Raw genomic sequence first — 19731 nt, 5'->3', positions numbered from 1 at the left:
TTGGCCGCTCCCGCTCAACTACGGAGACGAGTTTTACCACGGTTCAACCGCACCAGTGCCTATTTACCATGGTTTCGACCCCTTTCAGAACACGCTTGCCGCCGCTAGATGCGTGAATAATGAGCAGTGAGCTAAAACTTACCATAAACGTGCAAAATAATAAAACGTGCTAAACATATGTCCCGCACGTGCGTTTTGTTTTGCACGCGGCGCAAAAAAATTAAAAAGGGAATGCGACACGAGTACTTCCCAGGTGGTCACCCATCCTAGTACTACCCTCGCCCAAGCACGCTTAACTTCGGAGTTCTGATGGGATGCGTTGCTTTAGTGCAGATGTGACCGCATCCGACATGTTACCCCCGTCTTCGTCCCTTATGCTAGCCCCTCCCAGCTCCACTACGCACACGATTGCACATTCCTTTGGCCGCTCCCCCTCAACTACGGAGACGAGTTTTACCACGGTTCAACCGCACCAGTGCCTATTTACCATGGTTTCGACACCTTTCAGAACACGCTTGCCGCCGCTATATGCGTGAATAATGAGCAGCGAGCTAAAACTTACCGTAAACGTGCAAAATAATAAAACTTGCTAAACATATGTCCCGCACGTGCGTTTTGTTTTGCATGCGGCGCAAAAAAATTAAAAAGGGAATGCAACACGAGTACTTCCCAAGTGGTCACCCAACCTAGTACTACTCTCGCCCAAGCACGCTAAACTTTGCAGTTCTGATGGGATCTGGTGCTTTAGTGCTGGTATGATCGCATCCGACATGTTACCCCCGTCTTCGTCCCTTATGCTTGCCCCTCCCAGCTCCACTACACACACGATTGCACATTCCTTTGGCCGCTCCCGCTCAACCACGGAGAAGAGTTTTACCACGGTTCAACCGCACCAGTGCCTATTTACCATGGTTTCGACCCCTTTCAGAACACGCTTGCCGCCGCTAGACGCGTGAATAATGAGCAGCGAGCTAAAACTTACCGTAAACGTGCAAAATAATAAAACGTGCTAAACATATGTCGCGCATGTGCGTTTTGTTTTGCACGCGGCGCAAAAAAATTAAAAAGGGAATGCAACACGAGGACTTCCCAGGAGGTCACCATCCTAGTACTACTCTCGCCAAAGCACACTTAACTTCGGAGTTCTGATGGGATCCGGTGCTTTAGTGCTGGTATGATCGCATCCGACATGTTACCCCCGTCTTCGTCCCTTATGCTTGCCCCTCCCAGCTCCACTACACACACGATTGCACATTCCTTTGGCCACTCCCGCTCAACTACGGAGACGAGTTTTACCACGGTTCAACCGCACCAGTGCCTATTTACCATGGTTTCGACCCCTTTCAGAACACGCTTGCCGCCGCTAGACGCGTGAATAATGAGCAGCGAGCTAAAACTTACCATAAACATGCAAAATAATAAAACGTGCTAAACATATGTCCCGCACGTGCGTTTTGTTTTGCATGCGGCGCAAAAAAAATTAAAAAGGGAATGCAACACGAGTACTTCCCAGGTGGTCACCCATCCTTGTACTACTCTCGCCCAAGCACGCTTAACTTCGGAGTTCTGATGGGATCCGGTGCTTTAGTGCTAGTATGATCACATTCAACATGTTACCCCCGTCTTCGTCCCTTATGCTTGCCCCTCCTAGCTCCACTACACACATGATTGCACATTTCGTTGGCCGCTCCCGCTCAACCACGGAGACGAGTTTTACCACGGTTCAACCGCACCAGTGCCTATTTACCATGGATTCGGCCCCTTTCAGAACACGCTTGCCGCCGCTAGACGCGTGAATAATGAGCAGCGAGCTAAAACTTACCGTAAACGTGCAAAATAATAAAAAGTGCTAAACATATGTGGCGCACGTGCGTTTTGTTATGCACGCGGCGCAAAAAAAATTAAAAAGGGAATGTAACATGAGGACTTCCCAGGAGGTCACCCATCCTAGTACTACTCTTGCCCAAGCACGCTTGACTTCGGAGTTCTGATGGGATCCGGTGCTTTAGTGCTGGTACGATCGCATCCGACATGTTACCCCCGTCTTCGTCCCTTATGCTTGCCCCTCCCAGCTCCACTACACACACGATTGCACATTCCTTTGGTCGCTCCCGCTCAACCACGAAGACGTGTTTTACCACGGTTCAACCGCACCAGTGCCTATTTACCATGGTTTCGACCACTTTCTGAACACGCTTGCCGCCGCTAGCCGCGTGAATAATCAGCAGCGAGCTAAAACTTACCGTAAACGTGCAAAATAGTAAAACGTGCTAAACATATGTCGCGCACGTGCGTTTTGTTTTGCACGCGGAGCAGAAAAAATTAAAAAGGGAATGCAACACGAGGACTTCCCAGGAGGTCACCATCCTAGTACTACTCTCGCCCAAGCACGCTTAACTTCAGAGTTCTGATGGGATCCGGTGCTTTAGTGCTGGTACGATCGCATCCGATATGTTACCCCCGTCTTCATCCCTTATGCTTGCCCCTCCCAGCTCCACTACACACACGATTGCACATTCCTTTGGCCGCTCCTGCTCAACCACGGAGACTAGTTTTACCACGGTTCAACCGCACCAGTGCCTATTTACCATGGTTTCGACCCCTTTCAGAACACGCTTGCCGCCGCTAGGCGCGTGAATAATGAGCAGCGAGCTAAAACTTACCGTAAACGTGCAAAATAATAAAACGTGCTAAACATATGTCGCGCACGTGCGTTTTGTTTTGCACGCGGCGCAAAAAAATTAACAAGGGAATGCAACACGAGGACTTCCCAGGAGGTCACCCATCCTAGTACTACTCTCGCCCAAGCACGCTTAACTTCGGAGTTCAGATGGGATCCGGTGCTTTAGTGCTGGTATGATCGCATCCGACATGTTACCCCCGTCTTCGTCCCTTGTGCTTGCCCCTCCCAGCTCCACTACACACACGATTGCACATTCCTCTGGCCGCTCCCGCTCAACTACGGAGACGAGTTTTATCACGGTTCAACCGCACCAGTGCGTATTTACCATGGTTTCGACCCCTTTCAGAACACGATTGCCGCCTCTAGACGCGTGAATAATGAGCAGCGAGCTAAAACTTACCGTAGACGTGCAAAATAATAAAACGTGCTAAACATATGTCGCGCACGTGCGTTTTGTTTTGCACGTGGCGCAAAAAAATTAAAAAGGGAATGCAACACGAGGACTTCCCAGGAGGTCACCCAACCTAGTACTACTCTCGCCGAAGCACGCTTAACTTCGGAGTTCTGATGGGATCCGGTGCTTTAGTGCTGGTATGATCGCATCCAACATGTTACCCCCGACTTCGTCCCTTATGCTTGCCCCTCCCAGCTCCACTACACACACGATTGCACATTCCTCTGGCCGCTCCCGCTCAACTACGCAGAAGAGTTTTACCACGGTTCAACCGCACCAGTGCCTATTTACCATGGTTTCGACCCTTTCAGAACATGCTTGCCGCCGCTAGCCGCGTGAATGATGAGCAGCGAGCTAAAACTTACCGTAAACGTGCAAAATAATAAAACGTGCTAAACATATGTCGCGCACGTGCGTTTTGTTTTGCACGCGGCGCAAAAAAAATTAAAAAAGGAATGCAACACGAGGACTTCCCAGGAGGTCACCCATCCTAGTACTACTCTCGCCCAAGCACGCTTAACTTCGGAGTTCTCATGGGATCCGGTGCTTTAGTGCTGGTACGATCGCATCCGACATGTTACCCCCGTCTTCGTCCCTTATGCTTGCCCCTCCCAGCTCCACTACACACACGATTGAACACTCTTTGGCCGCTCCCGCTCAACTACGGAGACGAGTTTTACCATGGTTCAACCGCACCAGTGCCTATTTACCATGGTTTCGACCCCTTTCAGAACACGCTTGCCGCCGCTAGACGCGTGAATGATGAGCAGCGAGCTAAAACTTACCGTAAACGTGCAAAATAATAAAACGTGCTAAACATACGTCGCGCACGTGCGTTTTGTTTTGCACGCGGCGCAAAAAAAATTAAAAAGGGAATGCAACACGAGGACTTCCCAGGAGGTCACCCATCCTAGTACTACTCTCGCCCAAGCACGCTTAACTTCAAAGTTCTGATGGGATCCGGTGCTTTAGTGCTGGTATGATCGCATCAAACATGTTACCCCCGTCTTCGTCTCTTATGCTTGCCCCTCCCAGCTCCACTACACACACGATTGCACATTCCTTTGGCCGCTCCCGCTCAACCACGGAGACGAGTTTTACCACGGTTCAACCGCACCAGTGCCTATTTACCATTGTTTCGACCCCTTTCAGAACACGCTTGCCGCCGCTGGACGCGTGAATAATGAGCAGCGAGCTAAAACTTACCGTAAACGTGCAAATTAATAAAACGTGCGAAACATATGTCGCTCACGTGCGTTTTGTTTTGCACGCGGCCCAAAAAAATTAAAAAGGGAATGCAACACGAGGACTTCCCAGGAGGTCACCCATCCTAGTACTACTCTCGCCCAAGCACGCTTAACTTCGAAGTTCTGATGGGATCCGGTGCTTTAGTGCTGGTATGATCGCATCAGACATGTTACCCCCGTCTTCGTCTCTTATGCTTGCCCTCCCAGCTCCACTACACACACGATTGCACATTCCTTTGGCCGCTCCCGCTCAACCACGGAGACGAGTTTTACCACGGTTCAACCGCACCAGTGCCTATTTACCATGGTTTCGACCCCTTTCAGAACACGCTTGCCGCCGCTGGACGCGTGAATAATGAGCAGCGAGCTAAAACTTACCGTAAACGTGCAAAATAATAAAACGTGCGAAACATATGTCGCTCACGTGCGTTTTGTTTTGCACGCGGCGCAAAAAAATTAAAAAGGGAATGCAACACGAGGACTTCCCAGGAGGTCACCCATCCTAGTACTACTGTCGCCGAAGCACGCTTAACTTCGGAGTTCTGATGGGATCCGGTGCTTTAGTGCTGGTATGATCGCATCCGACATGTTACCCCCGTCTTCGTCCCTTATGCTTGCCCCTCCTAGCTCCACTACACACACGATTGCACATTCCTTTGGCCGCTCCCGCTCAACTACGGAGACGAGTTTGACCACAGTTCAACCGCACCAGTGCCTATTTACCATGGTTTCGACCCCTTTCAGAACACGCTTGCCGCCGCTAGACGCGTGAATAATGAGCAGCGAGCTAAAACTTACCATAAACGTGCAAAATAATAAAACGTGCTAAACATATGTCCCGCACGTGTGTTTTGTTTTGCATGCGGCGCAAAAAAAATTAAAAAGGGAATGCAACACGAGTACTTCCCAGGTGGTAACCCATCCTTGTACTACTCTCGCCCAAGCACGCTTAACTTCGGAGTTCTGATGGGATCCCGTGCTTTAGTGCTAGTATGATCGCATTCAACATGTTACCCCCGTCTTCGTCCCTTATGCTTGCCCCTCCTAGCTCCACTACACACATGATTGCACATTTCGTTGGCCGCTCCCGCTCAACCACGGAGACGAGTTTTACCACGGTTCAACCGCACTAGTGCCTATTTACCATGGATTCGGCCCCTTTCAGAACACGCTTGCCGCCGCTAGACGCGTGAATAATGAGCAGCGAGCTAAAACTTACCGTAAACGTGCAAAATAATAAAAAGTGCTAAACATATGTGGCGCACGTGCGTTTTGTTTTGCACGCGGCGCAAAAAAAATTAAAAAGGGAATGTAACATGAGGACTTCCCAGGAGGTCACCCATCCTAGTACTACTCTCGCCCAAGCACGCTTGACTTCGGAGTTCTGATGGGATCCGGTGCTTTAGTGCTGGTACGATCGCATCCGACATGTTACCCCCGTCTTCGTCCCTTATGCTTGCCCCTCCCAGCTCCACTACACACACGATTGCACATTCCTTTGGTCGCTCCCGCTCAACCACGAAGACGTGTTTTACCACGGTTCAACCGCACCAGTGCCTATTTACCATGGTTTCGACCACTTTCAGAACACGCTTGCCGCCGCTAGCCGCGTGAATAATCAGCAGCGAGCTAAAACTTGCCGTAAACGTGCAAAATAGTAAAACGTGCTAAACATATGTCGCGCACGTGCGTTTTGTTTTGCACGCGGAGCAGAAAAAATTAAAAAGGGAATGCAACACGAGGACTTCCCAGGAGGTCACCATCCTAGTACTACTCTCGCCCAAGCACGCTTAACTTCAGAGTTCTGATGGGATCCGGTGCTTTAGTGCTGGTACGATCGCATCCGATATGTTACCCCCGTCTTCATCCCTTATGCTTGCCCCTCCCAGCTCCACTACACACACGATTGCACATTCCTTTGGCCGCTCCTGCTCAACCACGGAGACTAGTTTTACCACGGTTCAACCGCACCAGTGCCTATTTACCATGGTTTCGACCCCTTTCAGAACACGCTTGCCGCCGCTAGGCGCGTGAATAATGAGCAGCGAGCTAAAACTTACCGTAAACGTGCAAAATAATAAAACGTGCTAAACATATGTCGCGCACGTGCGTTTTGTTTTGCACGCGGCGCAAAAAAATTAAAAAGGGAATGCAACACGAGGACTTCCCAGGAGGTCACCCATCCTAGTACTACTCTCGCCCAAGCACGCTTAACTTCGGAGTTCAGATGGGATCCGGTGCTTTAGTGCTGGTATGATCGCATCCGACATGTTACCCCCGTCTTCGTCCCTTGTGCTTGCCCCTCCCAGCTCCACTACACACACGATTGCACATTCCTCTGGCCGCTCCCGCTCAACTACGGAGACGAGTTTTATCACGGTTCAACCGCACCAGTGCGTATTTACCATGGTTTCGACCCCTTTCAGAACACGATTGCCGCCTCTAGACGCGTGAATAATGAGCAGCGAGCTAAAACTTACCGTAGACGTGCAAAATAATAAAACGTGCTAAACATATGTCGCGCACGTGCGTTTTGTTTTGCACGTGGCGCAAAAAAATTAAAAAGGGAATGCAACACGAGGACTTCCCAGGAGGTCACCCAACCTAGTACTACTCTCGCCGAAGCACGCTTAACTTCGGAGTTCTGATGGGATCCGGTGCTTTAGTGCTGGTATGATCGCATCCAACATGTTACCCCCGACTTCGTCCCTTATGCTTGCCCCTCCCAGCTCCACTACACACACGATTGCACATTCCTCTGGCCGCTCCCGCTCAACTACGCAGAAGAGTTTTACCACGGTTCAACCGCACCAGTGCCTATTTACCATGGTTTCGACCCTTTCAGAACATGCTTGCCGCCGCTAGCCGCGTGAATGATGAGCAGCGAGCTAAAACTTACCGTAAACGTGCAAAATAATAAAACGTGCTAAACATATGTCGCGCACGTGCGTTTTGTTTTGCACGCGGCGCAAAAAAAATTAAAAAAGGAATGCAACACGAGGACTTCCCAGGAGGTCACCCATCCTAGTACTACTCTCGCCCAAGCACGCTTAACTTCGGAGTTCTCATGGGATCCGGTGCTTTAGTGCTGGTACGATCGCATCCGACATGTTACCCCCGTCTTCGTCCCTTATGCTTGCCCCTCCCAGCTCCACTACACACACGATTGAACACTCTTTGGCCGCTCCCGCTCAACTACGGAGACGAGTTTTACCATGGTTCAACCGCACCAGTGCCTATTTACCATGGTTTCGACCCCTTTCAGAACACGCTTGCCGCCGCTAGACGCGTGAATGATGAGCAGCGAGCTAAAACTTACCGTAAACGTGCAAAATAATAAAACGTGCTAAACATACGTCGCGCACGTGCGTTTTGTTTTGCACGCGGCGCAAAAAAAATTAAAAAGGGAATGCAACACGAGGACTTCCCAGGAGGTCACCCATCCTAGTACTACTCTCGCCCAAGCACGCTTAACTTCAAAGTTCTGATGGGATCCGGTGCTTTAGTGCTGGTATGATCGCATCAAACATGTTACCCCCGTCTTCGTCTCTTATGCTTGCCCCTCCCAGCTCCACTACACACACGATTGCACATTCCTTTGGCCGCTCCCGCTCAACCACGGAGACGAGTTTTACCACGGTTCAACCGCACCAGTGCCTATTTACCATTGTTTCGACCCCTTTCAGAACACGCTTGCCGCCGCTGGACGCGTGAATAATGAGCAGCGAGCTAAAACTTACCGTAAACATGCAAAATAATAAAACGTGCGAAACATATGTCGCTCACGTGCGTTTTGTTTTGCACGCGGCCCAAAAAAATTAAAAAGGGAATGCAACACGAGGACTTCCCAGGAGGTCACCCATCCTAGTACTACTCTCGCCCAAGCACGCTTAACTTCGAAGTTCTGATGGGATCCGGTGCTTTAGTGCTGGTATGATCGCATCAGACATGTTACCCCCGTCTTCGTCTCTTATGCTTGCCCTCCCAGCTCCACTACACACACGATTGCACATTCCTTTGGCCGCTCCCGCTCAACCACGGAGACGAGTTTTACCACGGTTCAACCGCACCAGTGCCTATTTACCATGGTTTCGACCCCTTTCAGAACACGCTTGCCGCCGCTGGACGCGTGAATAATGAGCAGCGAGCTAAAACTTACCGTAAACGTGCAAAATAATAAAACGTGCGAAACATATGTCGCTCACGTGCGTTTTGTTTTGCACGCGGCGCAAAAAAATTAAAAAGGGAATGCAACACGAGGACTTCCCAGGAGGTCACCCATCCTAGTACTACTGTCGCCGAAGCACGCTTAACTTCGGAGTTCTGATGGGATCCGGTGCTTTAGTGCTGGTATGATCGCATCCGACATGTTACCCCCGTCTTCGTCCCTTATGCTTGCCCCTCCTAGCTCCACTACACACACGATTGCACATTCCTTTGGCCGCTCCCGCTCAACTACGGAGACGAGTTTTACCACAGTTCAACCGCACCAGTGCCTATTTACCATGGTTTCGACCCCTTTCAGAACACGCTTGCCGCCGCTAGACGCGTGAATAATGAGCAGCGAGCTAAAACTTACCATAAACGTGCAAAATAATAAAACGTGCTAAACATATGTCCCGCACGTGCGTTTTGTTTTGCATGCGGCGCAAAAAAAATTAAAAAGGGAATGCAACACGAGTACTTCCCAGGTGGTAACCCATCCTTGTACTACTCTCGCCCAAGCACGCTTAACTTCGGAGTTCTGATGGGATCCGGTGCTTTAGTGCTAGTATGATCGCATTCAACATGTTACCCCCGTCTTCGTCCCTTATGCTTGCCCCTCCTAGCTCCACTACACACATGATTGCACATTTCGTTGGCCGCTCCCGCTCAACCACGGAGACGAGTTTTACCACGGTTCAACCGCACTAGTGCCTATTTACCATGGATTCGGCCCCTTTCAGAACACGCTTGCCGCCGCTAGACGCGTGAATAATGAGCAGCGAGCTAAAACTTACCGTAAACGTGCAAAATAATAAAAAGTGCTAAACATATGTGGCGCACGTGCGTTTTGTTATGCACGCGGCGCAAAAAAAATTAAAAAGGGAATGTAACATGAGGACTTCCCAGGAGGTCACCCATCCTAGTACTACTCTCGCCCAAGCACGCTTGACTTCGGAGTTCTGATGGGATCCGGTGCTTTAGTGCTGGTATGATCGCATCCGACATGTTACCCCCGTCTTCGTCCCTTATGCTTGCCCCTCCCAGCTCCACTACACACACGATTGCACATTCCTTTGGCCGCTCCCGCTCAACCACGAAGACGTGTTTTACCACGGTTCAACCGCACCAGTGCCTATTTACCATGGTTTCGACCACTTTCAGAACACGCTTGCCGCCGCTAGCCGCGTGAATAATCAGCAGCGAGCTAAAACTTGCCGTAAACGTGCAAAATAGTAAAACGTGCTAAACATATGTCGCGCACGTGCGTTTTGTTTTGCACGCGGAGCAGAAAAAATTAAAAAGGGAATGCAACACGAGGACTTCCCAGGAGGTCACCATCCTAGTACTACTCTCGCCCAAGCACGCTTAACTTCAGAGTTCTGATGGGATCCGGTGCTTTAGTGCTGGTACGATCGCATCCGATATGTTACCCCCGTCTTCATCCCTTATGCTTGCCCCTCCCAGCTCCACTACACACACGATTGCACATTCCTTTGGCCGCTCCTGCTCAACCACGGAGACTAGTTTTACCACGGTTCAACCGCACCAGTGCCTATTTACCATGGTTTCGACCCCTTTCAGAACACGCTTGCCGCCGCTAGGCGCGTGAATAATGAGCAGCGAGCTAAAACTTACCGTAAACGTGCAAAATAATAAAACGTGCTAAACATATGTCGCGCACGTGCGTTTTGTTTTGCACGCGGCGCAAAAAAATTAACAAGGGAATGCAACACGAGGACTTCCCAGGAGGTCACCCATCCTAGTACTACTCTCGCCCAAGCACGCTTAACTTCGGAGTTCAGATGGGATCCGGTGCTTTAGTGCTGGTATGATCGCATCCGACATGTTACCCCCGTCTTCGTCCCTTGTGCTTGCCCCTCCCAGCTCCACTACACACACGATTGCACATTCCTCTGGCCGCTCCCGCTCAACTACGGAGACGAGTTTTATCACGGTTCAACCGCACCAGTGCGTATTTACCATGGTTTCGACCCCTTTCAGAACACGATTGCCGCCTCTAGACGCGTGAATAATGAGCAGCGAGCTAAAACTTACCGTAGACGTGCAAAATAATAAAACGTGCTAAACATATGTCGCGCACGTGCGTTTTGTTTTGCACGTGGCGCAAAAAAATTAAAAAGGGAATGCAACACGAGGACTTCCCAGGAGGTCACCCAACCTAGTACTACTCTCGCCGAAGCACGCTTAACTTCGGAGTTCTGATGGGATCCGGTGCTTTAGTGCTGGTATGATCGCATCCAACATGTTACCCCCGACTTCGTCCCTTATGCTTGCCCCTCCCAGCTCCACTACACACACGATTGCACATTCCTCTGGCCGCTCCCGCTCAACTACGCAGAAGAGTTTTACCACGGTTCAACCGCACCAGTGCCTATTTACCATGGTTTCGACCCTTTCAGAACATGCTTGCCGCCGCTAGCCGCGTGAATGATGAGCAGCGAGCTAAAACTTACCGTAAACGTGCAAAATAATAAAACGTGCTAAACATATGTCGCGCACGTGCGTTTTGTTTTGCACGCGGCGCAAAAAAAATTAAAAAAGGAATGCAACACGAGGACTTCCCAGGAGGTCACCCATCCTAGTACTACTCTCGCCCAAGCACGCTTAACTTCGGAGTTCTCATGGGATCCGGTGCTTTAGTGCTGGTACGATCGCATCCGACATGTTACCCCCGTCTTCGTCCCTTATGCTTGCCCCTCCCAGCTCCACTACACACACGATTGAACACTCTTTGGCCGCTCCCGCTCAACTACGGAGACGAGTTTTACCATGGTTCAACCGCACCAGTGCCTATTTACCATGGTTTCGACCCCTTTCAGAACACGCTTGCCGCCGCTAGACGCGTGAATGATGAGCAGCGAGCTAAAACTTACCGTAAACGTGCAAAATAATAAAACGTGCTAAACATACGTCGCGCACGTGCGTTTTGTTTTGCACGCGGCGCAAAAAAAATTAAAAAGGGAATGCAACACGAGGACTTCCCAGGAGGTCACCCATCCTAGTACTACTCTCGCCCAAGCACGCTTAACTTCAAAGTTCTGATGGGATCCGGTGCTTTAGTGCTGGTATGATCGCATCAAACATGTTACCCCCGTCTTCGTCTCTTATGCTTGCCCCTCCCAGCTCCACTACACACACGATTGCACATTCCTTTGGCCGCTCCCGCTCAACCACGGAGACGAGTTTTACCACGGTTCAACCGCACCAGTGCCTATTTACCATTGTTTCGACCCCTTTCAGAACACGCTTGCCGCCGCTGGACGCGTGAATAATGAGCAGCGAGCTAAAACTTACCGTAAACGTGCAAATTAATAAAACGTGCGAAACATATGTCGCTCACGTGCGTTTTGTTTTGCACGCGGCCCAAAAAAATTAAAAAGGGAATGCAACACGAGGACTTCCCAGGAGGTCACCCATCCTAGTACTACTCTCGCCCAAGCACGCTTAACTTCGAAGTTCTGATGGGATCCGGTGCTTTAGTGCTGGTATGATCGCATCAGACATGTTACCCCCGTCTTCGTCTCTTATGCTTGCCCTCCCAGCTCCACTACACACACGATTGCACATTCCTTTGGCCGCTCCCGCTCAACCACGGAGACGAGTTTTACCACGGTTCAACCGCACCAGTGCCTATTTACCATGGTTTCGACCCCTTTCAGAACACGCTTGCCGCCGCTGGACGCGTGAATAATGAGCAGCGAGCTAAAACTTACCGTAAACGTGCAAAATAATAAAACGTGCGAAACATATGTCGCTCACGTGCGTTTTGTTTTGCACGCGGCGCAAAAAAATTAAAAAGGGAATGCAACACGAGGACTTCCCAGGAGGTCACCCATCCTAGTACTACTGTCGCCGAAGCACGCTTAACTTCGGAGTTCTGATGGGATCCGGTGCTTTAGTGCTGGTATGATCGCATCCGACATGTTACCCCCGTCTTCGTCCCTTATGCTTGCCCCTCCTAGCTCCACTACACACACGATTGCACATTCCTTTGGCCGCTCCCGCTCAACTACGGAGACGAGTTTTACCACAGTTCAACCGCACCAGTGCCTATTTACCATGGTTTCGACCCCTTTCAGAACACGCTTGCCGCCGCTAGACGCGTGAATAATGAGCAGCGAGCTAAAACTTACCATAAACGTGCAAAATAATAAAACGTGCTAAACATATGTCCCGCACGTGCGTTTTGTTTTGCATGCGGCGCAAAAAAAATTAAAAAGGGAATGCAACACGAGTACTTCCCAGGTGGTAACCCATCCTTGTACTACTCTCGCCCAAGCACGCTTAACTTCGGAGTTCTGATGGGATCCGGTGCTTTAGTGCTAGTATGATCGCATTCAACATGTTACCCCCGTCTTCGTCCCTTATGCTTGCCCCTCCTAGCTCCACTACACACATGATTGCACATTTCGTTGGCCGCTCCCGCTCAACCACGGAGACGAGTTTTACCACGGTTCAACCGCACTAGTGCCTATTTACCATGGATTCGGCCCCTTTCAGAACACGCTTGCCGCCGCTAGACGCGTGAATAATGAGCAGCGAGCTAAAACTTACCGTAAACGTGCAAAATAATAAAAAGTGCTAAACATATGTGGCGCACGTGCGTTTTGTTTTGCACGCGGCGCAAAAAAAATTAAAAAGGGAATGTAACATGAGGACTTCCCAGGAGGTCACCCATCCTAGTACTACTCTCGCCCAAGCACGCTTGACTTCGGAGTTCTGATGGGATCCGGTGCTTTAGTGCTGGTACGATCGCATCCGACATGTTACCCCCGTCTTCGTCCCTTATGCTTGCCCCTCCCAGCTCCACTACACACACGATTGCACATTCCTTTGGTCGCTCCCGCTCAACCACGAAGACGTGTTTTACCACGGTTCAACCGCACCAGTGCCTATTTACCATGGTTTCGACCACTTTCAGAACACGCTTGCCGCCGCTAGCCGCGTGAATAATCAGCAGCGAGCTAAAACTTGCCGTAAACGTGCAAAATAGTAAAACGTGCTAAACATATGTCGCGCACGTGCGTTTTGTTTTGCACGCGGAGCAGAAAAAATTAAAAAGGGAATGCAACACGAGGACTTCCCAGGAGGTCACCATCCTAGTACTACTCTCGCCCAAGCACGCTTAACTTCAGAGTTCTGATGGGATCCGGTGCTTTAGTGCTGGTACGATCGCATCCGATATGTTACCCCCGTCTTCATCCCTTATGCTTGCCCCTCCCAGCTCCACTACACACACGATTGCACATTCCTTTGGCCGCTCCTGCTCAACCACGGAGACTAGTTTTACCACGGTTCAACCGCACCAGTGCCTATTTACCATGGTTTCGACCCCTTTCAGAACACGCTTGCCGCCGCTAGGCGCGTGAATAATGAGCAGCGAGCTAAAACTTACCGTAAACGTGCAAAATAATAAAACGTGCTAAACATATGTCGCGCACGTGCGTTTTGTTTTGCACGCGGCGCAAAAAAATTAAAAAGGGAATGCAACACGAGGACTTCCCAGGAGGTCACCCATCCTAGTACTACTCTCGCCCAAGCACGCTTAACTTCGGAGTTCAGATGGGATCCGGTGCTTTAGTGCTGGTATGATCGCATCCGACATGTTACCCCCGTCTTCGTCCCTTGTGCTTGCCCCTCCCAGCTCCACTACACACACGATTGCACATTCCTCTGGCCGCTCCCGCTCAACTACGGAGACGAGTTTTATCACGGTTCAACCGCACCAGTGCGTATTTACCATGGTTTCGACCCCTTTCAGAACACGATTGCCGCCTCTAGACGCGTGAATAATGAGCAGCGAGCTAAAACTTACCGTAGACGTGCAAAATAATAAAACGTGCTAAACATATGTCGCGCACGTGCGTTTTGTTTTGCACGTGGCGCAAAAAAATTAAAAAGGGAATGCAACACGAGGACTTCCCAGGAGGTCACCCAACCTAGTACTACTCTCGCCGAAGCACGCTTAACTTCGGAGTTCTGATGGGATCCGGTGCTTTAGTGCTGGTATGATCGCATCCAACATGTTACCCCCGACTTCGTCCCTTATGCTTGCCCCTCCCAGCTCCACTACACACACGATTGCACATTCCTCTGGCCGCTCCCGCTCAACTACGCAGAAGAGTTTTACCACGGTTCAACCGCACCAGTGCCTATTTACCATGGTTTCGACCCTTTCAGAACATGCTTGCCGCCGCTAGCCGCGTGAATGATGAGCAGCGAGCTAAAACTTACCGTAAACGTGCAAAATAATAAAACGTGCTAAACATATGTCGCGCACGTGCGTTTTGTTTTGCACGCGGCGCAAAAAAAATTAAAAAAGGAATGCAACACGAGGACTTCCCAGGAGGTCACCCATCCTAGTACTACTCTCGCCCAAGCACGCTTAACTTCGGAGTTCTCATGGGATCCGGTGCTTTAGTGCTGGTACGATCGCATCCGACATGTTACCCCCGTCTTCGTCCCTTATGCTTGCCCCTCCCAGCTCCACTACACACACGATTGAACACTCTTTGGCCGCTCCCGCTCAACTACGGAGACGAGTTTTACCATGGTTCAACCGCACCAGTGCCTATTTACCATGGTTTCGACCCCTTTCAGAACACGCTTGCCGCCGCTAGACGCGTGAATGATGAGCAGCGAGCTAAAACTTACCGTAAACGTGCAAAATAATAAAACGTGCTAAACATACGTCGCGCACGTGCGTTTTGTTTTGCACGCGGCGCAAAAAAAATTAAAAAGGGAATGCAACACGAGGACTTCCCAGGAGGTCACCCATCCTAGTACTACTCTCGCCCAAGCACGCTTAACTTCAAAGTTCTGATGGGATCCGGTGCTTTAGTGCTGGTATGATCGCATCAAACATGTTACCCCCGTCTTCGTCTCTTATGCTTGCCCCTCCCAGCTCCACTACACACACGATTGCACATTCCTTTGGCCGCTCCCGCTCAACCACGGAGACGAGTTTTACCACGGTTCAACCGCACCAGTGCCTATTTACCATTGTTTCGACCCCTTTCAGAACACGCTTGCCGCCGCTGGACGCGTGAATAATGAGCAGCGAGCTAAAACTTACCGTAAACATGCAAAATAATAAAACGTGCGAAACATATGTCGCTCACGTGCGTTTTGTTTTGCACGCGGCCCAAAAAAATTAAAAAGGGAATGCAACACGAGGACTTCCCAGGAGGTCACCCATCCTAGTACTACTCTCGCCCAAGCACGCTTAACTTCGAAGTTCTGATGGGATCCGGTGCTTTAGTGCTGGTATGATCGCATCAGACATGTTACCCCCGTCTTCGTCTCTTATGCTTGCCCTCCCAGCTCCACTACACACACGATTGCACATTCCTTTGGCCGCTCCCGCTCAACCACGGAGACGAGTTTTACCACGGTTCAACCGCACCAGTGCCTATTTACCATGGTTTCGACCCCTTTCAGAACACGCTTGCCGCCGCTGGACGCGTGAATAATGAGCAGCGAGCTAAAACTTACCGTAAACGTGCAAAATAATAAAACGTGCGAAACATATGTCGCTCACGTGCGTTTTGTTTTGCACGCGGCGCAAAAAAATTAAAAAGGGAATGCAACACGAGGACTTCCCAGGAGGTCACCCATCCTAGTACTACTGTCGCCGAAGCACGCTTAACTTCGGAGTTCTGATGGGATCCGGTGCTTTAGTGCTGGTATGATCGCATCCGACATGTTACCCCCGTCTTCGTCCCTTATGCTTGCCCCTCCTAGCTCCACTACACACACGATTGCACATTCCTTTGGCCGCTCCCGCTCAACTACGGAGACGAGTTTTACCACAGTTCAACCGCACCAGTGCCTATTTACCATGGTTTCGACCCCTTTCAGAACACGCTTGCCGCCGCTAGACGCGTGAATAATGAGCAGCGAGCTAAAACTTACCATAAACGTGCAAAATAATAAAACGTGCTAAACATATGTCCCGCACGTGCGTTTTGTTTTGCATGCGGCGCAAAAAAAATTAAAAAGGGAATGCAACACGAGTACTTCCCAGGTGGTAACCCATCCTTGTACTACTCTCGCCCAAGCACGCTTAACTTCGGAGTTCTGATGGGATCCGGTGCTTTAGTGCTAGTATGATCGCATTCAACATGTTACCCCCGTCTTCGTCCCTTATGCTTGCCCCTCCTAGCTCCACTACACACATGATTGCACATTTCGTTGGCCGCTCCCGCTCAACCACGGAGACGAGTTTTACCACGGTTCAACCGCACTAGTGCCTATTTACCATGGATTCGGCCCCTTTCAGAACACGCTTGCCGCCGCTAGACGCGTGAATAATGAGCAGCGAGCTAAAACTTACCGTAAACGTGCAAAATAATAAAAAGTGCTAAACATATGTGGCGCACGTGCGTTTTGTTTTGCACGCGGCGCAAAAAAAATTAAAAAGGGAATGTAACATGAGGACTTCCCAGGAGGTCACCCATCCTAGTACTACTCTCGCCCAAGCACGCTTGACTTCGGAGTTCTGATGGGATCCGGTGCTTTAGTGCTGGTATGATCGCATCCGACATGTTACCCCCGTCTTCGTCCCTTATGCTTGCCCCTCCCAGCTCCACTACACACACGATTGCACATTCCTTTGGCCGCTCCCGCTCAACCACGAAGACGTGTTTTACCACGGTTCAACCGCACCAGTGCCTATTTACCATGGTTTCGACCACTTTCAGAACACGCTTGCCGCCGCTAGCCGCGTGAATAATCAGCAGCGAGCTAAAACTTGCCGTAAACGTGCAAAATAGTAAAACGTGCTAAACATATGTCGCGCACGTGCGTTTTGTTTTGCACGCGGAGCAGAAAAAATTAAAAAGGGAATGCAACACGAGGACTTCCCAGGAGGTCACCATCCTAGTACTACTCTCGCCCAAGCACGCTTAACTTCAGAGTTCTGATGGGATCCGGTGCTTTAGTGCTGGTACGATCGCATCCGATATGTTACCCCCGTCTTCATCCCTTATGCTTGCCCCTCCCAGCTCCACTACACACACGATTGCACATTCCTTTGGCCGCTCCTGCTCAACCACGGAGACTAGTTTTACCACGGTTCAACCGCACCAGTGCCTATTTACCATGGTTTCGACCCCTTTCAGAACACGCTTGCGGCCGCTAGGCGCGTGAATAATGAGCAGCGAGCTAAAACTTACCGTAAACGTGCAAAATAATAAAACGTGCTAAACATATGTCGCGCACGTGCGTTTTGTTTTGCACGCGGCGCAAAAAAATTAAAAAGGGAATGCAACACGAGGACTTCCCAGGAGGTCACCCATCCTAGTACTACTCTCGCCCAAGCACGCTTAACTTCGGAGTTCAGATGGGATCCGGTGCTTTAGTGCTGGTATGATCGCATCCGACATGTTACCCCCGTCTTCGTCCCTTGTGCTTGCCCCTCCCAGCTCCACTACACACACGATTGCACATTCCTCTGGCCGCTCCCGCTCAACTACGGAGACGAGTTTTATCACGGTTCAACCGCACCAGTGCGTATTTACCATGGTTTCGACCCCTTTCAGAACACGATTGCCGCCTCTAGACGCGTGAATAATGAGCAGCGAGCTAAAACTTACCGTAGACGTGCAAAATAATAAAACGTGCTAAACATATGTCGCGCACGTGTTTTGCACGCGGCGCAAAAAAAATTAAAAAGGGAATACAACACGAGGACTTCCAAGGAGGTCACCCATCCTAGTACTACTCTCGCCCAAGCACGCTTAACTTCGTAGTTCTGAAGGGATCCGGTGCTTTAGTGCTGGTATGATCGCATCCGACATGTTACCCCCGTCTTCGTCCCTTATGCTTGCCCCTCCCAGCTCCACTACACACATGATTGCACATTCCTTTGGCGTCTCCCGCTCAACTACGGAGACGAGTTTTACCACGGTTCAACCGCACCAGTGCCTATTTACCATGGTTTCGACCCCTTTCAGAACACGCTTGCCGCCGCTAGACGCGTGAATAATGAGCAGCGAGCTAAAACTTACCGTAAACGTGCAAAATAATAAAACGTGCTAAACATATGTCGCGCACGTGCGTTTTGTTTTGCACGCGGCGCAAAAAAATTAAAAAGGGAATGCAACACGAGGACTTCCCAGGAGGTCACCCGTCCTAGTACTACTCTCGCCCAAGCACGCTTAACTTCGGAGTTCAGATGGGATCCGGTGCTTTAGTGCTGGTATGATCGCATCCGACATGTTACCCGCGTCTTCTTCCCTTGTGCTTGCCCCTCCCAGCTCCACTACACACACGATTGCACATTCCTCTGGCCGCTCCCGCTCAACTACGGAGACGAGTTTTATCACGGTTCAACCGCACCAGTGCGTATTTACCATGGTTTCGACCCCTTTCAGAACACGATTGCCGCCTCTAGACGCGTGAATAATGAGCAGCGAGCTAAAACTTACCGTAGACGTGCAAAATAATAAAACGTGCTAAACATATGTCGCGCACGTGTTTTGCACGCGGCGCAAAAAAAATTAAAAAGGGAATACAACACGAGGACTTCTCAGGAGGTCACCCATCCTAGTACTACTCTCGCCCAAGCACGCTTAACTTCGGAGTTCTGAAGGGATCCGGTGCTTTAGTGCTGGTATGATCGCATCCGACATGTTACCCCCGTCTTCGTCCCTTATGCTTGCCCCTCCCAGCTCCACTACACACATGATTGCACATTCCTTTGGCGTCTCCCGCTCAACTACGGAGACGAGTTTTACCACGGTTCAACCGCACCAGTGCCTATTTACCATGGTTTCGACCGCTTTCAGAACTCACTTGCCGTCGCTAGACGCGTGAATGATAAGCAGCGAGCTAAAACATACCGTAAACGTGCAAAATAATAAAACATGCTAAAGATATGTCGCGCACGTGCGTTTTGTTTTGCACGCGGCGCAAAAAAAATTAAAAAGGAATGCAACACGAGGACTTCCCAGGAGGTCACCCATCCTAGTACTACTCTCGCCCAAGCACGCTTAACTTCGGAGTTCTGATGGGATCCGTGCTTTAGTGCTGGTATGATCGCATCCCACATGTTCCCCCCGTCTTCGTCCCCTATGCTTGCCCCTCCCAGCTCCACTACACACACGATTGCACATTCC

General features: G+C 50.3%; 47 non-coding genes across 47 annotated transcripts; all 47 read right to left on the bottom strand.

The window, feature by feature from the left end:
- Window positions 1-228: 228 nt before the first annotated feature.
- Window positions 229-347, bottom strand: LOC120971998 (5S ribosomal RNA). The gene has a single exon (XR_005766387.2). It is a non-coding gene; the product is annotated as a 5S ribosomal RNA (ribosomal RNA).
- Window positions 348-648: 301 nt separating this feature from the next.
- Window positions 649-767, bottom strand: LOC120971999 (5S ribosomal RNA). Its single transcript, XR_005766388.2, has one exon. It is a non-coding gene; the product is annotated as a 5S ribosomal RNA (ribosomal RNA).
- Window positions 768-1068: 301 nt separating this feature from the next.
- LOC120971987 (5S ribosomal RNA) lies at window positions 1069-1186 on the bottom strand. The gene has a single exon (XR_005766380.2). It is a non-coding gene; the product is annotated as a 5S ribosomal RNA (ribosomal RNA).
- Window positions 1187-1488: 302 nt separating this feature from the next.
- On the bottom strand, window positions 1489-1607 carry LOC120971980 (5S ribosomal RNA). Its single transcript, XR_005766373.2, has one exon. It is a non-coding gene; the product is annotated as a 5S ribosomal RNA (ribosomal RNA).
- A 302-nt stretch (window positions 1608-1909) lies between these two features.
- On the bottom strand, window positions 1910-2028 carry LOC120971971 (5S ribosomal RNA). The gene has a single exon (XR_005766364.2). It is a non-coding gene; the product is annotated as a 5S ribosomal RNA (ribosomal RNA).
- Window positions 2029-2330: 302 nt separating this feature from the next.
- Window positions 2331-2448, bottom strand: LOC120972000 (5S ribosomal RNA). Its single transcript, XR_005766389.2, has one exon. It is a non-coding gene; the product is annotated as a 5S ribosomal RNA (ribosomal RNA).
- Window positions 2449-2749: 301 nt separating this feature from the next.
- LOC120971949 (5S ribosomal RNA) lies at window positions 2750-2868 on the bottom strand. The gene has a single exon (XR_005766342.2). It is a non-coding gene; the product is annotated as a 5S ribosomal RNA (ribosomal RNA).
- A 301-nt stretch (window positions 2869-3169) lies between these two features.
- Window positions 3170-3288, bottom strand: LOC120972008 (5S ribosomal RNA). Its single transcript, XR_005766397.2, has one exon. It is a non-coding gene; the product is annotated as a 5S ribosomal RNA (ribosomal RNA).
- Window positions 3289-3589: 301 nt separating this feature from the next.
- Window positions 3590-3708, bottom strand: LOC120971981 (5S ribosomal RNA). Its single transcript, XR_005766374.2, has one exon. It is a non-coding gene; the product is annotated as a 5S ribosomal RNA (ribosomal RNA).
- Window positions 3709-4009: 301 nt separating this feature from the next.
- Window positions 4010-4128, bottom strand: LOC120971984 (5S ribosomal RNA). Its single transcript, XR_005766377.2, has one exon. It is a non-coding gene; the product is annotated as a 5S ribosomal RNA (ribosomal RNA).
- A 301-nt stretch (window positions 4129-4429) lies between these two features.
- On the bottom strand, window positions 4430-4548 carry LOC120971966 (5S ribosomal RNA). Its single transcript, XR_005766359.2, has one exon. It is a non-coding gene; the product is annotated as a 5S ribosomal RNA (ribosomal RNA).
- A 300-nt stretch (window positions 4549-4848) lies between these two features.
- LOC120971946 (5S ribosomal RNA) lies at window positions 4849-4967 on the bottom strand. Its single transcript, XR_005766339.2, has one exon. It is a non-coding gene; the product is annotated as a 5S ribosomal RNA (ribosomal RNA).
- Window positions 4968-5269: 302 nt separating this feature from the next.
- Window positions 5270-5388, bottom strand: LOC120971974 (5S ribosomal RNA). Its single transcript, XR_005766367.2, has one exon. It is a non-coding gene; the product is annotated as a 5S ribosomal RNA (ribosomal RNA).
- A 302-nt stretch (window positions 5389-5690) lies between these two features.
- On the bottom strand, window positions 5691-5809 carry LOC120971959 (5S ribosomal RNA). The gene has a single exon (XR_005766352.2). It is a non-coding gene; the product is annotated as a 5S ribosomal RNA (ribosomal RNA).
- Window positions 5810-6111: 302 nt separating this feature from the next.
- On the bottom strand, window positions 6112-6229 carry LOC120971960 (5S ribosomal RNA). Its single transcript, XR_005766353.1, has one exon. It is a non-coding gene; the product is annotated as a 5S ribosomal RNA (ribosomal RNA).
- A 301-nt stretch (window positions 6230-6530) lies between these two features.
- On the bottom strand, window positions 6531-6649 carry LOC120972002 (5S ribosomal RNA). Its single transcript, XR_005766391.1, has one exon. It is a non-coding gene; the product is annotated as a 5S ribosomal RNA (ribosomal RNA).
- Window positions 6650-6950: 301 nt separating this feature from the next.
- LOC120972033 (5S ribosomal RNA) lies at window positions 6951-7069 on the bottom strand. The gene has a single exon (XR_005766422.1). It is a non-coding gene; the product is annotated as a 5S ribosomal RNA (ribosomal RNA).
- A 301-nt stretch (window positions 7070-7370) lies between these two features.
- LOC120972015 (5S ribosomal RNA) lies at window positions 7371-7489 on the bottom strand. The gene has a single exon (XR_005766404.1). It is a non-coding gene; the product is annotated as a 5S ribosomal RNA (ribosomal RNA).
- A 301-nt stretch (window positions 7490-7790) lies between these two features.
- Window positions 7791-7909, bottom strand: LOC120972039 (5S ribosomal RNA). Its single transcript, XR_005766428.1, has one exon. It is a non-coding gene; the product is annotated as a 5S ribosomal RNA (ribosomal RNA).
- Window positions 7910-8210: 301 nt separating this feature from the next.
- LOC120972016 (5S ribosomal RNA) lies at window positions 8211-8329 on the bottom strand. The gene has a single exon (XR_005766405.1). It is a non-coding gene; the product is annotated as a 5S ribosomal RNA (ribosomal RNA).
- A 300-nt stretch (window positions 8330-8629) lies between these two features.
- Window positions 8630-8748, bottom strand: LOC141039967 (5S ribosomal RNA). The gene has a single exon (XR_012200900.1). It is a non-coding gene; the product is annotated as a 5S ribosomal RNA (ribosomal RNA).
- A 302-nt stretch (window positions 8749-9050) lies between these two features.
- Window positions 9051-9169, bottom strand: LOC141039834 (5S ribosomal RNA). Its single transcript, XR_012200766.1, has one exon. It is a non-coding gene; the product is annotated as a 5S ribosomal RNA (ribosomal RNA).
- A 302-nt stretch (window positions 9170-9471) lies between these two features.
- Window positions 9472-9590, bottom strand: LOC141039901 (5S ribosomal RNA). The gene has a single exon (XR_012200834.1). It is a non-coding gene; the product is annotated as a 5S ribosomal RNA (ribosomal RNA).
- A 302-nt stretch (window positions 9591-9892) lies between these two features.
- LOC141039960 (5S ribosomal RNA) lies at window positions 9893-10010 on the bottom strand. The gene has a single exon (XR_012200893.1). It is a non-coding gene; the product is annotated as a 5S ribosomal RNA (ribosomal RNA).
- A 301-nt stretch (window positions 10011-10311) lies between these two features.
- On the bottom strand, window positions 10312-10430 carry LOC141040410 (5S ribosomal RNA). The gene has a single exon (XR_012201313.1). It is a non-coding gene; the product is annotated as a 5S ribosomal RNA (ribosomal RNA).
- A 301-nt stretch (window positions 10431-10731) lies between these two features.
- Window positions 10732-10850, bottom strand: LOC141039697 (5S ribosomal RNA). The gene has a single exon (XR_012200628.1). It is a non-coding gene; the product is annotated as a 5S ribosomal RNA (ribosomal RNA).
- Window positions 10851-11151: 301 nt separating this feature from the next.
- Window positions 11152-11270, bottom strand: LOC141039550 (5S ribosomal RNA). The gene has a single exon (XR_012200479.1). It is a non-coding gene; the product is annotated as a 5S ribosomal RNA (ribosomal RNA).
- Window positions 11271-11571: 301 nt separating this feature from the next.
- Window positions 11572-11690, bottom strand: LOC141039777 (5S ribosomal RNA). The gene has a single exon (XR_012200709.1). It is a non-coding gene; the product is annotated as a 5S ribosomal RNA (ribosomal RNA).
- A 301-nt stretch (window positions 11691-11991) lies between these two features.
- On the bottom strand, window positions 11992-12110 carry LOC141039569 (5S ribosomal RNA). Its single transcript, XR_012200498.1, has one exon. It is a non-coding gene; the product is annotated as a 5S ribosomal RNA (ribosomal RNA).
- Window positions 12111-12410: 300 nt separating this feature from the next.
- LOC141039966 (5S ribosomal RNA) lies at window positions 12411-12529 on the bottom strand. The gene has a single exon (XR_012200899.1). It is a non-coding gene; the product is annotated as a 5S ribosomal RNA (ribosomal RNA).
- A 302-nt stretch (window positions 12530-12831) lies between these two features.
- Window positions 12832-12950, bottom strand: LOC141039832 (5S ribosomal RNA). The gene has a single exon (XR_012200765.1). It is a non-coding gene; the product is annotated as a 5S ribosomal RNA (ribosomal RNA).
- A 302-nt stretch (window positions 12951-13252) lies between these two features.
- On the bottom strand, window positions 13253-13371 carry LOC141040022 (5S ribosomal RNA). Its single transcript, XR_012200954.1, has one exon. It is a non-coding gene; the product is annotated as a 5S ribosomal RNA (ribosomal RNA).
- A 302-nt stretch (window positions 13372-13673) lies between these two features.
- On the bottom strand, window positions 13674-13791 carry LOC141039959 (5S ribosomal RNA). Its single transcript, XR_012200892.1, has one exon. It is a non-coding gene; the product is annotated as a 5S ribosomal RNA (ribosomal RNA).
- A 301-nt stretch (window positions 13792-14092) lies between these two features.
- LOC141040409 (5S ribosomal RNA) lies at window positions 14093-14211 on the bottom strand. Its single transcript, XR_012201312.1, has one exon. It is a non-coding gene; the product is annotated as a 5S ribosomal RNA (ribosomal RNA).
- Window positions 14212-14512: 301 nt separating this feature from the next.
- LOC141039696 (5S ribosomal RNA) lies at window positions 14513-14631 on the bottom strand. The gene has a single exon (XR_012200627.1). It is a non-coding gene; the product is annotated as a 5S ribosomal RNA (ribosomal RNA).
- A 301-nt stretch (window positions 14632-14932) lies between these two features.
- On the bottom strand, window positions 14933-15051 carry LOC141039549 (5S ribosomal RNA). The gene has a single exon (XR_012200478.1). It is a non-coding gene; the product is annotated as a 5S ribosomal RNA (ribosomal RNA).
- A 301-nt stretch (window positions 15052-15352) lies between these two features.
- On the bottom strand, window positions 15353-15471 carry LOC141039776 (5S ribosomal RNA). Its single transcript, XR_012200708.1, has one exon. It is a non-coding gene; the product is annotated as a 5S ribosomal RNA (ribosomal RNA).
- Window positions 15472-15772: 301 nt separating this feature from the next.
- Window positions 15773-15891, bottom strand: LOC141039568 (5S ribosomal RNA). Its single transcript, XR_012200497.1, has one exon. It is a non-coding gene; the product is annotated as a 5S ribosomal RNA (ribosomal RNA).
- Window positions 15892-16191: 300 nt separating this feature from the next.
- On the bottom strand, window positions 16192-16310 carry LOC141039965 (5S ribosomal RNA). Its single transcript, XR_012200898.1, has one exon. It is a non-coding gene; the product is annotated as a 5S ribosomal RNA (ribosomal RNA).
- A 302-nt stretch (window positions 16311-16612) lies between these two features.
- On the bottom strand, window positions 16613-16731 carry LOC141039831 (5S ribosomal RNA). The gene has a single exon (XR_012200764.1). It is a non-coding gene; the product is annotated as a 5S ribosomal RNA (ribosomal RNA).
- A 302-nt stretch (window positions 16732-17033) lies between these two features.
- LOC141039900 (5S ribosomal RNA) lies at window positions 17034-17152 on the bottom strand. Its single transcript, XR_012200833.1, has one exon. It is a non-coding gene; the product is annotated as a 5S ribosomal RNA (ribosomal RNA).
- A 302-nt stretch (window positions 17153-17454) lies between these two features.
- Window positions 17455-17572, bottom strand: LOC141039958 (5S ribosomal RNA). Its single transcript, XR_012200891.1, has one exon. It is a non-coding gene; the product is annotated as a 5S ribosomal RNA (ribosomal RNA).
- A 301-nt stretch (window positions 17573-17873) lies between these two features.
- Window positions 17874-17992, bottom strand: LOC141040407 (5S ribosomal RNA). The gene has a single exon (XR_012201310.1). It is a non-coding gene; the product is annotated as a 5S ribosomal RNA (ribosomal RNA).
- A 295-nt stretch (window positions 17993-18287) lies between these two features.
- On the bottom strand, window positions 18288-18406 carry LOC141040048 (5S ribosomal RNA). Its single transcript, XR_012200979.1, has one exon. It is a non-coding gene; the product is annotated as a 5S ribosomal RNA (ribosomal RNA).
- A 301-nt stretch (window positions 18407-18707) lies between these two features.
- On the bottom strand, window positions 18708-18826 carry LOC141039361 (5S ribosomal RNA). The gene has a single exon (XR_012200290.1). It is a non-coding gene; the product is annotated as a 5S ribosomal RNA (ribosomal RNA).
- Window positions 18827-19121: 295 nt separating this feature from the next.
- LOC141039611 (5S ribosomal RNA) lies at window positions 19122-19240 on the bottom strand. The gene has a single exon (XR_012200541.1). It is a non-coding gene; the product is annotated as a 5S ribosomal RNA (ribosomal RNA).
- Window positions 19241-19541: 301 nt separating this feature from the next.
- Window positions 19542-19659, bottom strand: LOC141039667 (5S ribosomal RNA). The gene has a single exon (XR_012200597.1). It is a non-coding gene; the product is annotated as a 5S ribosomal RNA (ribosomal RNA).
- Between the last annotated feature and the right edge of the window lie 72 nt (window positions 19660-19731).

This window comes from Aegilops tauschii, chromosome 1 (assembly GCF_002575655.3).
Source record: "Aegilops tauschii subsp. strangulata cultivar AL8/78 chromosome 1, Aet v6.0, whole genome shotgun sequence".
NCBI lineage: Eukaryota > Viridiplantae > Streptophyta > Magnoliopsida > Poales > Poaceae > Aegilops > Aegilops tauschii.
The sequence above is the reverse complement of the archived record's forward strand: the minus strand, read 5'-3'. Positions and strand labels throughout refer to the sequence as shown.